Source organism: Lissotriton helveticus, chromosome 6, assembly GCF_964261635.1.
Source record: "Lissotriton helveticus chromosome 6, aLisHel1.1, whole genome shotgun sequence".
NCBI lineage: Eukaryota > Metazoa > Chordata > Amphibia > Caudata > Salamandridae > Lissotriton > Lissotriton helveticus.
In genome coordinates this window covers 1598879868-1598895406 of record NC_136067.1, presented here as the reverse complement: position 1 = coordinate 1598895406, position 15539 = coordinate 1598879868, and positions in this window count along the sequence as shown.

The following is a 15539-nucleotide window of genomic DNA, read 5'->3' as shown; positions in this document are numbered from 1 at the left end:
GAAAGTGCTGGACAGTAAACCAAAATAATTTACTATTCTAACTCCAAATCTAACACAACTCAGGGAAAGTGCTGGACAGTAAACCATAATAATTTACTATTCTAACTCCAAATCTAACATAACTCAGGGAAAGTGCTGGACAGTAAACCATAATAATTTACTATTCTAACTCCAAATCCAACATAACTCAGGGAAAGTGCTGGACAGTAAACCATAATAATTTACTATTCTAACGCCAAGTCCAACATAACTCAGGGAAAGTACTGGACAGTAAACCATAATAATTTACTATTCTAACTCCAAATCCAACATAACTCAGGGAAAGTACTGGACAGTAAACCATAATAATTTACTATTCTAACTCCAAGTCCAACATAACTCAGGGAAAGTGCTGGACAGTAAACCATAATAATTTACTATTCTAACTCCAAGTCCAACATAACTCAGGGAAAGTGCTGGACAGTAAACCATATTAATTTACTATTCTAACTCCAAATCAAACATAACTCAGGAAAAGTGCTGGACAGTCAACCATAATAATTTACTATCCTAACTCCAAATCTAACATAACTCAGGAAAAGTGCTGGACAGTAAACCATATTAATTTAATATTCTAACTCCAAGTCCAACATAACTCAGGAAAAGTGCTTGACAGAAAACCATAATAATTTACTATTCTAACTCCAAGTCCAACATAACTCAGGGAAAGTGCTGGACAGTAAACCATAATAATTTACTATTCTAACTCCAAGTCCAACATAACTCAGGGAAAGTGCTGGACAGTAAAGCATATTAAGTTACTATTCTAACTCCAAATCCAACATAACTCAGGAAAAGTGCTGGACAGTTAACCATAATAATTTACTATTCTAACTCCAAATCTAACATACCTCAAGGAAAGTGCTGGACAGTAAACCATATTAATTTAATATTCTAACTCCAAGTCCAACATAACTCAGGAAAAGTGTTTGACAGTAAACCATAATAATTTACTATTCTAACTCCAAGTCCAACATAACTCAGGGAAAGTGCTGGACAGTAAACCATAATAATGTACTATTCTAACTCCAAATCCAACTTAACTCAGGGCAAGTGCTGGACAGTAAACCATAATAATTTACTGTTCTAACTCCAAATCTAACATAACTCAGGGAAAGTGCTGGACAGTAAACCATAATAATTTACTATTCTAACTCCAAATCTAACATAACTCAGGGAAAGTGCTGGACAGTAAACCATAATAATTTACTATTCTAACTCCAATTCCAACATAACTCAGGGATAGTGCTGGACAGTAAACCATAATAATTTACTATTCTAACTCCAAATCTAACATAACTCAGGGAAAGTGCTGGCCAGTAAACCATATTAATTTAATATTCTAACTCCAAGTCCAACATAACTCAGGAAAAGTGCTTGACAATAAACCATAATAATTTACTATTCTAACTCCAAGTCCAACATAACTAAGGGAAAGTGCTGGACAGTAAACCAAAATAATTTACTATTCTAACTCCAAATCTAACATAACTCAGGGAAAGTGCTGGACAGTAAACCATAATAATTTACTATTCTACCTCCAAATCTAACATAACTCAGGGAAAGTGCTGGACAGTAAACCATAATAATTTACTATTCTAACTCCAAATCCAACATAACTCAGGGAAAGTGCTGGACAGTACACCATAATAATTTACTATTCTAACTCCAAATCCAACATAACTCAGGAAAAGTGCTGGACAGTCAACCATAATAATTTACTATTCTAACTCCAAATCTAACATAACTCAGGGAAAGTGCTGGCCAGTAAACCATATTAATTTAATATTCTAACTCCAAGTCCAACATAACTCAGGAAAAGTGCTTGACAATAAACCATAATAATTTACTATTCTAACTCCAAGTCCAACATAACTAAGGGAAAGTGCTGGACAGTACACCATAATAATTTACTATTCTAACTCCAAATCCAACATAACTCATGGAAAGTGCTGGACAGTAAACCAAAATAATTTACTATTCTAACTCCAAATCTAACACAACTCAGGGAAAGTGCTGGACAGTAAACCATAATAATTTACTATTCTAACTCCAAATCTAACATAACTCAGGGAAAGTGCTGGACAGTAAACCATAATAATTTACTATTCTAACTCCAAATCTAACATAACTCAGGGAAAGTGCTGGACAGTAAACCATAATAATTTACTATTCTACCTCCAAATCTAACATAACTCAGGGAAAGTGCTGGACAGTAAACCATAATAATTTACTATTCTAACTCCAAATCCAACATAACTCAGGGAAAGTGCTGGACAGTACACCATAATAATTTACTATTCTAACTCCAAATCCAACATAACTCAGGAAAAGTGCTGGACAGTCAACCATAATAATTTACTATTCTAACTCCAAATCTAACATAACTCAGGGAAAGTGCTGGCCAGTAAACCATATTAATTTAATATTCTAACTCCAAGTCCAACATAACTCAGGAAAAGTGCTTGACAATAAACCATAATAATTTACTATTCTAACTCCAAGTCCAACATAACTAAGGGAAAGTGCTGGACAGTACACCATAATAATTTACTATTCTAACTCCAAATCCAACATAACTCATGGAAAGTGCTGGACAGTAAACCAAAATAATTTACTATTCTAACTCCAAATCTAACACAACTCAGGGAAAGTGCTGGACAGTAAACCATAATAATTTACTATTCTAACTCCAAATCTAACATAACTCAGGGAAAGTGCTGGACAGTAAACCATAATAATTTACTATTCTAACTCCAAATCCAACATAACTCAGGGAAAGTGCTGGACAGTAAACCATAATAATTTACTATTCTAACGCCAAGTCCAACATAACTCAGGGAAAGTACTGGACAGTAAACCATAATAATTTACTATTCTAACTCCAAATCCAACATAACTCAGGGAAAGTACTGGACAGTAAACCATAATAATTTACTATTCTAACTCCAAGTCCAACATAACTCAGGGAAAGTGCTGGACAGTAAACCATAATAATTTACTATTCTAACTCCAAGTCCAACATAACTCAGGGAAAGTGCTGGACAGTAAACCATATTAATTTACTATTCTAACTCCAAATCAAACATAACTCAGGAAAAGTGCTGGACAGTCAACCATAATAATTTACTATCCTAACTCCAAATCTAACATAACTCAGGAAAAGTGCTGGACAGTAAACCATATTAATTTAATATTCTAACTCCAAGTCCAACATAACTCAGGAAAAGTGCTTGACAGAAAACCATAATAATTTACTATTCTAACTCCAAGTCCAACATAACTCAGGGAAAGTGCTGGACAGTAAACCATAATAATTTACTATTCTAACTCCAAGTCCAACATAACTCAGGGAAAGTGCTGGACAGTAAAGCATATTAAGTTACTATTCTAACTCCAAATCCAACATAACTCAGGAAAAGTGCTGGACAGTTAACCATAATAATTTACTATTCTAACTCCAAATCTAACATACCTCAAGGAAAGTGCTGGACAGTAAACCATATTAATTTAATATTCTAACTCCAAGTCCAACATAACTCAGGAAAAGTGTTTGACAGTAAACCATAATAATTTACTATTCTAACTCCAAGTCCAACATAACTCAGGGAAAGTGCTGGACAGTAAACCATAATAATGTACTATTCTAACTCCAAATCCAACTTAACTCAGGGCAAGTGCTGGACAGTAAACCATAATAATTTACTGTTCTAACTCCAAATCTAACATAACTCAGGGAAAGTGCTGGACAGTAAACCATAATAATTTACTATTCTAACTCCAAATCTAACATAACTCAGGGAAAGTGCTGGACAGTAAACCATAATAATTTACTATTCTAACTCCAAATCCAACATAACTCAGGGATAGTGCTGGACAGTAAACCATAATAATTTACTATTCTAACTCCAAGTCCAACATAAATCAGGGAAAGTGCTGGACAGTACACCATAATAATTTACTATTCTAACTCCAAATCCAACATAACTCAGGGAAAGTGCTGGACAGTAAACCATAATAATTTACTATTCTAACTCCAAATCCAACATAACTCAGGGAAAGTGCTGGACAGTAAACCATAATAATTTACTATTCTAACGCCAAGTCCAACATAACTCAGGGAAAGTGCTGGACAGTAAACCATAATAATTTACGATTTTAACTCCAAATCTAACATAACTCAGAAAAAGTGCTGGACAGTAAACCACAATAATTTACTATTCTAACTCCAAATCTAACATAACTCAGGGAAAGGCCTGGACAGTAAACCATAATAATTTACTATTCTAACTCCAAATCTAACATAACTCAGGGAAAGTGCTGGACAGTAAACCATAATAATTTACTATTCTAACTCCAAATCCAACATAACTCAGGGATAGTGCTGGACAGTAAACCATAATAATTTACTATTCTAACTCCAAGTCCAACATAAATCAGGGAAAGTGCTGGACAGTACACCATAATAATTTACTATTCTAACTCCAAATCCAACATAACTCAGGAAAAGTGCTGGACAGTAAACCATAATAATTTACTATTCTAACTCCAAGTCCAACATAACTCAGGGAAAGTGCTGGACAGTAAACCATAATAATTTACTATTCTAACTCCAAGTCCAACATAACTCAGGGAAAGTGCTGGACAGTAAACCATAAAAATTTACTATTTTAACTCCAAATCTAACATAACCCAGGAAAAGTGCTGGACAGTAAACCATAATAATTTACTATTCTAACTCCAAATCTAACATAACTCAGGGAAAGTGCTGGACAGTATACCATAATAATTTACTATTCTAACTCCAAATCCAACATAACTCAGGGAAAGTGCTGGACAGTAAACCATAATAATTTACTATTCTAACTCCAAGTCCAACATAACTCAGGGAAAGTGCTGGACAGTAAACCATAATAATTTACTATTCTAACTCCAAGTCCAACATAACTCAGGGAAAGTGCTGGACAGTAAACCATAATAATATTTACTATTCTAACTCCAAGTCCAACATAACTCAGGGAAAGTGCTGGACAGTAAACCATATTAATTTACTATTCTAACTCCAAATCCAACATAACTCAGGGAAAGTGCTGGACAGTAAACCATAATAATTTACTATTCTAACTCCAAATCCAACATAACTCAGGAAAAGTGCTGGACAGTCAACCATAATATTTTACTATTCTAACTCCAAATCTAACATAACTCAGGGAAAGTGCTGGCCAGTAAACCATATTAATTTAATATTCTAACTCCAAGTCCAACATAACTCAGGAAAAGTGCTTGACAATAAACCATAATAATTTACTATTCTAACTCCAAGTCCAACATAACTAAGGGAAAGTGCTGGACAGTAAACCAAAATAATTTACTATTCTAACTCCAAATCTAACATAACTCAGGGAAAGTGCTGGACAGTAAACCATAATAATTTACTATTCTACCTCCAAATCTAACATAACTCAGGGAAAGTGCTGGACAGTAAACCATAATAATTTACTATTCTAACTCCAAATCCAACATAACTCAGGGAAAGTGCTGGACAGTACACCATAATAATTTACTATTCTAACTCCAAATCCAACATAACTCATGGAAAGTGCTGGACAGTAAACCAAAATAATTTACTATTCTAACTCCAAATCTAACACAACTCAGGGAAAGTGCTGGACAGTAAACCATAATAATTTACTATTCTAACTCCAAATCTAACATAACTCAGGGAAAGTGCTGGACAGTAAACCATAATAATTTACTATTCTAACTCCAAATCCAACATAACTCAGGGAAAGTGCTGGACAGTAAACCATAATAATTTACTATTCTAACGCCAAGTCCAACATAACTCAGGGAAAGTGCTGGACAGTAAACCATAATAATTTACTATTCTAACTCCAAATCCAACATAACTCAGGGAAAGTACTGGACAGTAAACCATAATAATTTACTATTCTAACTCCAAGTCCAACATAACTCAGGGAAAGTGCTGGACAGTAAACCATAATAATTTACTATTCTAACTCCAAGTCCAACATAACTCAGGGAAAGTGCTGGACAGTAAACCATATTAATTTACTATTCTAACTCCAAATCCAACATAACTCAGGAAAAGTGCTGGACAGTCAACCATAATAATTTACTATCCTAACTCCAAATCTAACATAACTCAGGAAAAGTGCTGGACAGTAAACCATATTAATTTAATATTCTAACTCCAAGTCCAACATAACTCAGGAAAAGTGCTTGACAGAAAACCATAATAATTTACTATTCTAACTCCAAGTCCAACATAACTCAGGGAAAGTGCTGGACAGTAAACCATAATAATTTACTATTCTAACTCCAAGTCCAACATAACTCAGGGAAAGTGCTGGACAGTAAACCATAATAATTTACTATTCTAACTCCAAGTCCAACATAACTCAGGGAAAGTGCTGGACAGTAAACCATAATAATATTTACTATTCTAACTCCAAGTCCAACATAACTCAGGGAAAGTGCTGGACAGTAAACCATATTAATTTACTATTCTAACTCCAAATCCAACATAACTCAGGGAAAGTGCTGGACAGTAAACCATAATAATTTACTATTCTAACTCCAAGTCCAACATAACTCAGGGAAAGTGCTGGACAGTAAAGCATATTAAGTTACTATTCTAACTCCAAATCCAACATAACTCAGGAAAAGTGCTGGACAGTCAACCATAATAATTTACTATTCTAACTCCAAATCTAACATAACTCAGGGAAAGTGCTGGCCAGTAAACCATATTAATTTAATATTCTAACTCCAAGTCCAACATAACTCAGGAAAAGTGCTTGACAATAAACCATAATAATTTACTATTCTAACTCCAAGTCCAACATAACTAAGGGAAAGTGCTGGACAGTAAACCAAAATAATTTACTATTCTAACTCCAAATCTAACATAACTCAGGGAAAGTGCTGGACAGTAAACCATACTAATTTACTATTCTACCTCCAAATCTAACATAACTCAGGGAAAGTGCTGGACAGTAAACCATAATAATTTACTATTCTAACTCCAAATCCAACATAACTCAGGGAAAGTGCTGGACAGTACACCATAATAATTTACTATTCTAACTCCAAATCCAACATAACTCATGGAAAGTGCTGGACAGTAAACCAAAATAATTTACTGTTCTAACTCCAAATCTAACACAACTCAGGGAAAGTGCTGGACAGTAAACCATAATAATTTACTATTCTAACTCCAAATCTAACATAACTCAGGGAAAGTGCTGGACAGTAAACCATAATAATTTACTATTCTAACTCCAAATCCAACATAACTCAGGGAAAGTGCTGGACAGTAAACCATAATAATTTACTATTCTAACGCCAAGTCCAACATAACTCAGGGAAAGTACTGGACAGTAAACCATAATAATTTACTATTCTAACTCCAAATCCAACATAACTCAGGGAAAGTACTGGACAGTAAACCATAATAATTTACTATTCTAACTCCAAGTCCAACATAACTCAGGGAAAGTGCTGGACAGTAAACCATAATAATTTACTATTCTAACTCCAAGTCCAACATAACTCAGGGAAAGTGCTGGACAGTAAACCATATTAATTTACTATTCTAACTCCAAATCAAACATAACTCAGGAAAAGTGCTGGACAGTCAACCATAATAATTTACTATCCTAACTCCAAATCTAACATAACTCAGGAAAAGTGCTGGACAGTAAACCATATTAATTTAATATTCTAACTCCAAGTCCAATATAACTCAGGAAAAGTGCTTGACAGAAAACCATAATAATTTACTATTCTAACTCCAAGTCCAACATAACTCAGGGAAAGTGCTGGACAGTAAACCATAATAATTTACTATTCTAACTCCAAGTCCAACATAACTCAGGGAAAGTGCTGGACAGTAAAGCATATTAAGTTACTATTCTAACTCCAAATCCAACATAACTCAGGAAAAGTGCTGGACAGTTAACCATAATAATTTACTATTCTAACTCCAAATCTAACATACCTCAAGGAAAGTGCTGGACAGTAAACCATATTAATTTAATATTCTAACTCCAAGTCCAACATAACTCAGGAAAAGTGTTTGACAGTAAACCATAATAATTTACTATTCTAACTCCAAGTCCAACATAACTCAGGGAAAGTGCTGGACAGTAAACCATAATAATGTACTATTCTAACTCCAAATCCAACTTAACTCAGGGCAAGTGCTGGACAGTAAACCATAATAATTTACTGTTCTAACTCCAAATCTAACATAACTCAGGGAAAGTGCTGGACAGTAAACCATAATAATTTACTATTCTAACTCCAAATCTAACATAACTCAGGGAAAGTGCTGGACAGTAAACCATAATAATTTACTATTCTAACTCCAAATCCAACATAACTCAGGGATAGTGCTGGACAGTAAACCATAATAATTTACTATTCTAACTCCAAGTCCAACATAAATCAGGGAAAGTGCTGGACAGTACACCATAATAATTTACTATTCTAACTCCAAATCCAACATAACTCAGGGAAAGTGCTGGACAGTAAACCATAATAATTTACTATTCTAACTCCAAATCCAACATAACTCAGGGAAAGTGCTGGACAGTAAACCATAATAATTTACTATTCTAACGCCAAGTCCAACATAACTCAGGGAAAGTGTTGGACAGTAAACCATAATAATTTACGATTTTAACTCCAAATCTAACATAACTCAGAAAAAGTGCTGGACAGTAAACCACAATAATTTACTATTCTAACTCCAAATCTAACATAACTCAGGGAAAGGCCTGGACAGTAAACCATAATAATTTACTATTCTAACTCCAAATCTAACATAACTCAGGGAAAGTGCTGGACAGTAAACCATAATAAGTTACTATTCTAACTCCAAATCCAACATAACTCAGGGATAGTGCTGGACAGTAAACCATAATAATTTACTATTCTAACTCCAAGTCCAACATAAATCAGGGAAAGTGCTGGACAGTACACCATAATAATTTACTATTCTAACTCCAAATCCAACATAACTCAGGAAAAGTGCTGGACAGTAAACCATAATAATTTACTATTCTAACTCCAAGTCCAACATAACTCAGGGAAAGTGCTGGACAGTAAACCATAATAATTTACTATTCTAACTCCAAGTCCAACATAACTCAGGGAAAGTGCTGGACAGTAAACCATAAAAATTTACTATTTTAACTCCAAATCTAACATAACCCAGGAAAAGTGCTGGACAGTAAACCATAATAATTTACTATTCTAACTCCAAATCTAACATAACTCAGGGAAAGTGCTGGACAGTATACCATAATAATTTACTATTCTAACTCCAAATCCAACATAACTCAGGGAAAGTGCTGGACAGTAAACCATAATAATTTACTATTCTAACTCCAAGTCCAACATAACTCAGGGAAAGTGCTGGACAGTAAACCATAATAATTTACTATTCTAACTCCAAGTCCAACATAACTCAGGGAAAGTGCTGGACAGTAAACCATAATAATATTTACTATTCTAACTCCAAGTCCAACATAACTCAGGGAAAGTGCTGGACAGTAAACCATATTAATTTACTATTCTAACTCCAAATCCAACATAACTCAGGGAAAGTGCTGGACAGTAAACCATAATAATTTACTATTCTAACTCCAAGTCCAACATAACTCAGGGAAAGTGCTGGACAGTAAAGCATATTAAGTTACTATTCTAACTCCAAATCCAACATAACTCAGGAAAAGTGCTGGACAGTCAACCATAATAATTTACTATTCTAACTCCAAATCTAACATAACTCAGGGAAAGTGCTGGCCAGTAAACCATATTAATTTAATATTCTAACTCCAAGTCCAACATAACTCAGGAAAAGTGCTTGACAATAAACCATAATAATTTACTATTCTAACTCCAAGTCCAACATAACTAAGGGAAAGTGCTGGACAGTAAACCAAAATAATTTACTATTCTAACTCCAAATCTAACATAACTCAGGGAAAGTGCTGGACAGTAAACCATAATAATTTACTATTCTACCTCCAAATCTAACATAACTCAGGGAAAGTGCTGGACAGTAAACCATAATAATTTACTATTCTAACTCCAAATCCAACATAACTCAGGGAAAGTGGTGGACAGTACACCATAATAATTTACTATTCTAACTCCAAATCCAACATAACTCATGGAAAGTGCTGGACAGTAAACCAAAATAATTTACTATTCTAACTCCAAATCTAACACAACTCAGGGAAAGTGCTGGACAGTAAACCATAATAATTTACTATTCTAACTCCAAATCTAACATAACTCAGGGAAAGTGCTGGACAGTAAACCATAATAATTTACTATTCTAACTCCAAATCCAACATAACTCAGGGAAAGTGCTGGACAGTAAACCATAATAATTTACTATTCTAACGCCAAGTCCAACATAACTCAGGGAAAGTGCTGGACAGTAAACCATAATAATTTACTATTCTAACTCCAAATCCAACATAACTCAGGGAAAGTACTGGACAGTAAACCATAATAATTTACTATTCTAACTCCAAGTCCAACATAACTCAGGGAAAGTGCTGGACAGTAAACCATAATAATTTACTATTCTAACTCCAAGTCCAACATAACTCAGGGAAAGTGCTGGACAGTAAACCATATTAATTTACTATTCTAACTCCAAATCCAACATAACTCAGGAAAAGTGCTGGACAGTCAACCATAATAATTTACTATCCTAACTCCAAATCTAACATAACTCAGGAAAAGTGCTGGACAGTAAACCATATTAATTTAATATTCTAACTCCAAGTCCAACATAACTCAGGAAAAGTGCTTGACAGAAAACCATAATAATTTACTATTCTAACTCCAAGTCCAACATAACTCAGGGAAAGTGCTGGACAGTAAACCATAATAATTTACTATTCTAACTCCAAGTCCAACATAACTCAGGGAAAGTGCTGGACAGTAAAGCATATTAAGTTACTATTCTAACTCCAAATCCAACATAACTCAGGAAAAGTGCTGGACAGTCAACCATAATAATGTACTATTCTAACTCCAAATCTAACATACCTCAAGGAAAGTGCTGGACAGTAAACCATATTAATTTAATATTCTAACTCCAAGTCCAACATAACTCAGGAAAAGTGTTTGACAGTAAACCATAATAATTTACTATTCTAACTCCAAGTCCAACATAACTCAGGGAAAGTGCTGGACAGTAAACCATAATAATGTACTATTCTAACTCCAAATCCAACTTAACTCAGGGCAAGTGCTGGACAGTAAACCATAATAATTTACTGTTCTAACTCCAAATCTAACATAACTCAGGGAAAGTGCTGGACAGTAAACCATAATAATTTACTATTCTAACTCCAAATCTAACATAACTCAGGGAAAGTGCTGGACAGTAAACCATAATAATTTATTATTCTAACTCCAAATCCAACATAACTCAGGGATAGTGCTGGACAGTAAACCATAATAATTTACTATTCTAACTCCAAGTCCAATATAAATCAGGGAAAGTGCTGGACAGTACACCATAATAATTTACTATTCTAACTCCAAATCCAACATAACTCAGGGAAAGTGCTGGACAGTAAACCATAATAATTTACTATTCTAACTCCAAATCCAACATAACTCAGGGAAAGTGCTGGACAGTAAACCATAATAATTTACTATTCTAACGCCAAGTCCAACATAACTCAGGGAAAGTGCTGGACAGTAAACCATAATAATTTACGATTTTAACTCCAAATCTAACATAACTCAGAAAAAGTGCTGGACAGTAAACCACAATAATTTACTATTCTAACTCCAAATCTAACATAACTCAGGGAAAGTGCTGGACAGTAAACCATAATAATGTACTATTCTAACTCCAAATCCAACATAACTCAGGGAAAGTACTGGACAGTAAACCATAATAATTTACTATTCTAACTCCAAGTCCAACGTAACTCAGGGAAAGTGCTGGACAGTAAACCATAATAATTTACTATTCTAACTCCAAGTCCAACATAACTCAGGGAAAGTACTGGACAGTAAACCATATTAATTTACTATTCTAACTCCAAATCCAACATAACTCAGGAAAAGTGCTGGACAGTCAACCATAATAATTTACTATCCTAACTCCAAATCTAACATAACTCAGGAAAAGTGCTGGACAGTAAACCATATTAATTTAATATTCTAACTCCAAGTCCAACATAACTCAGGAAAAGTGCTTGACAGAAAACCATAATAATTTACTATTCTAACTCCAAGTCCAACATAACTCAGGGAAAGTGCTGGACAGTAAACCATAATAATTTACTATTCTAACTCCAAGTCCAACATAACTCAGGGAAAGTGCTGGACAGTAAAGCATATTAAGTTACTATTCTAACTCCAAATCCAACATAACTCAGGAAAAGTGCTGGACAGTCAACCATAATAATTTACTATTCTAACTCCAAATCTAACATACCTCAAGGAAAGTGCTGGACAGTAAACCATATTAATTTAATATTCTAACTCCAAGTCCAACATAACTCAGGAAAAGTGTTTGACAATAAACCATATTAATTTACTATTCTAACTCCAAGTCCAACATAACTCAGGGAAAGTGCTGGACAGTAAACCATAATAATTTACTATTCTAACTCCAAATCCAACTTAACTCAGGGAAAGTGCTGGACAGTAAACCATAATAATTTACTGTTCTAACTCCAAATCTAACATAACTCAGGGAAAGTGCTGGACAGTAAACCATAATAATTTACTATTCTAACTCCAAATCTAACATAACTCAGGGAAAGTGCTGGACAGTAAACCATAATAATTTACTATTCTAACTCCAAATCCAACATAACTCAGGGATAGTGCTGGACAGTAAACCATAATAATATACTATTCTAACTCCAAGTCCAACATAAATCAGGGAAAGTGCTGGACAGTACACCATAATAATTTACTATTCTAACTCCAAATCCAACATAACTCAGGAAAAGTGCTGGACAGTAAACCATAATAATTTACTATTCTAACTCCAAGTCCAACATAACTCAGGGAAAGTGCTGGACAGTAAACCATAATAATTTACTATTCTAACTCCAAGTCCAACATAACTCAGGGAAAGTGCTGGACAGTAAACCATAAAAATTTACTATTTTAACTCCAAATCTAACATAACCCAGGAAAAGTGCTGGACAGTAAACCATAATAATTTACTATTCTAACTCCAAATCTAACATAACTCAGGGAAAGTGCTGGACAGTAAACCATAATAATTTACTATTCTAACTCCAAATCCAACATAACTCAGGGAAAGTGCTGGACAGTAAACCATAATAATTTACTATTCTAACTCCAAGTCCAACATAACTCAGGGAAAGTGCTGGACAGTAAACCATAATAATTTACTATTCTAACTCCAAGTCCAACATAACTCAGGGAAAGTGCTGGGCAGTAAACCATAATAATTTACTATTCTAACTCCAAGTCCAACATAACTCAGGGAAAGTGCTGGACAGTAAACCATAATAATTTACTATTCTAACTCCAAGTCCAACATAACTCAGGGAAAGTGCTGGACAGTAAAGCATATTAAGTTACTATTCTAACTCCAAATCCAACATAACTCAGGAAAAGTGCTGGACAGTTAACCATAATAATTTACTATTCTAACTCCAAATCTAACATACCTCAAGGAAAGTGCTGGACAGTAAACCATATTAATTTAATATTCTAACTCCAAGTCCAACATAACTCAGGAAAAGTGTTTGACAGTAAACCATAATAATTTACTATTCTAACTCCAAGTCCAACATAACTCAGGGAAAGTGCTGGACAGTAAACCATAATAATGTACTATTCTAACTCCAAATCCAACTTAACTCAGGGCAAGTGCTGGACAGTAAACCATAATAATTTACTGTTCTAACTCCAAATCTAACATAACTCAGGGAAAGTGCTGGACGGTAAACCATAATAATTTACTATTCTAACTCCAAATCTAACATAACTCAGGGAAAGTGCTGGACAGTAAACCATAATAATTTACTATTCTAACTCCAAATCCAACATAACTCAGGGATAGTGCTGGACAGTAAACCATAATAATTTACTATTCTAACTCCAAGTCCAACATAAATCAGGGAAAGTGCTGGACAGTACACCATAATAATTTACTATTCTAACTCCAAATCCATCATAACTCAGGGAAAGTGCTGGACAGTAAACCATAATAATTTACTATTCTAACTCCAAATCCAACATAACTCAGGGAAAGTGCTGGACAGTAAACCATAATAATTTACTATTCTAACGCCAAGTCCAACATAACTCAGGGAAAGTGCTGGACAGTAAACCATAATAATTTACGATTTTAACTCCAAATCTAACATAACTCAGAAAAAGTGCTGGACAGTAAACCACAATAATTTACTATTCTAACTCCAAATCTAACATAACTCAGGGAAAGGCCTGGACAGTAAACCATAATAATTTACTATTCTAACTCCAAATCTAACATAACTCAGGGAAAGTGCTGGACAGTAAACCATAATAATTTACTATTCTAACTCCAAATCCAACATAACTCAGGGATAGTGCTGGACAGTAAACCATAATAATTTACTATTCTAACTCCAAGTCCAACATAAATCAGGGAAAGTGCTGGACAGTACACCATAATAATTTACTATTCTAACTCCAAATCCAACATAACTCAGGAAAAGTGCTGGACAGTAAACCATAATAATTTACTATTCTAACTCCAAGTCCAACATAACTCAGGGAAAGTGCTGGACAGTAAACCATAATAATTTACTATTCTAACTCCAAGTCCAACATAACTCAGGGAAAGTGCTGGACAGTAAACCATAAAAATTTACTATTTTAACTCCAAATCTAACATAACCCAGGAAAAGTGCTGGACAGTAAACCATAATAATTTACTATTCTAACTCCAAATCTAACATAACTCAGGGAAAGTGCTGGACAGTATACCATAATAATTTACTATTCTAACTCCAAATCCAACATAACTCAGGGAAAGTGCTGGACAGTAAACCATAATAATTTACTATTCTAACTCCAAGTCCAACATAACTCAGGGAAAGTGCTGGACAGTAAACCATAATAATTTACTATTCTAACTCCAAGTCCAACATAACTCAGGGAAAGTGCTGGACAGTAAACCATAATAATATTTACTATTCTAACTCCAAGTCCAACATAACTCAGGGAAAGTGCTGGACAGTAAACCATATTAATTTACTATTCTAACTCCAAATCCAACATAACTCAGGGAAAGTGCTGGACAGTAAACCATAATAATTTACTATTCTAACTCCAAATCCAACATAACTCAGGAAAAGTGCTGGACAGTCAACCATAATATTTTACTATTCTAACTCCAAATCTAACATAACTCAGGGAAAGTGCTGGCCAGTAAACCATATTAATTTAATATTCTAACT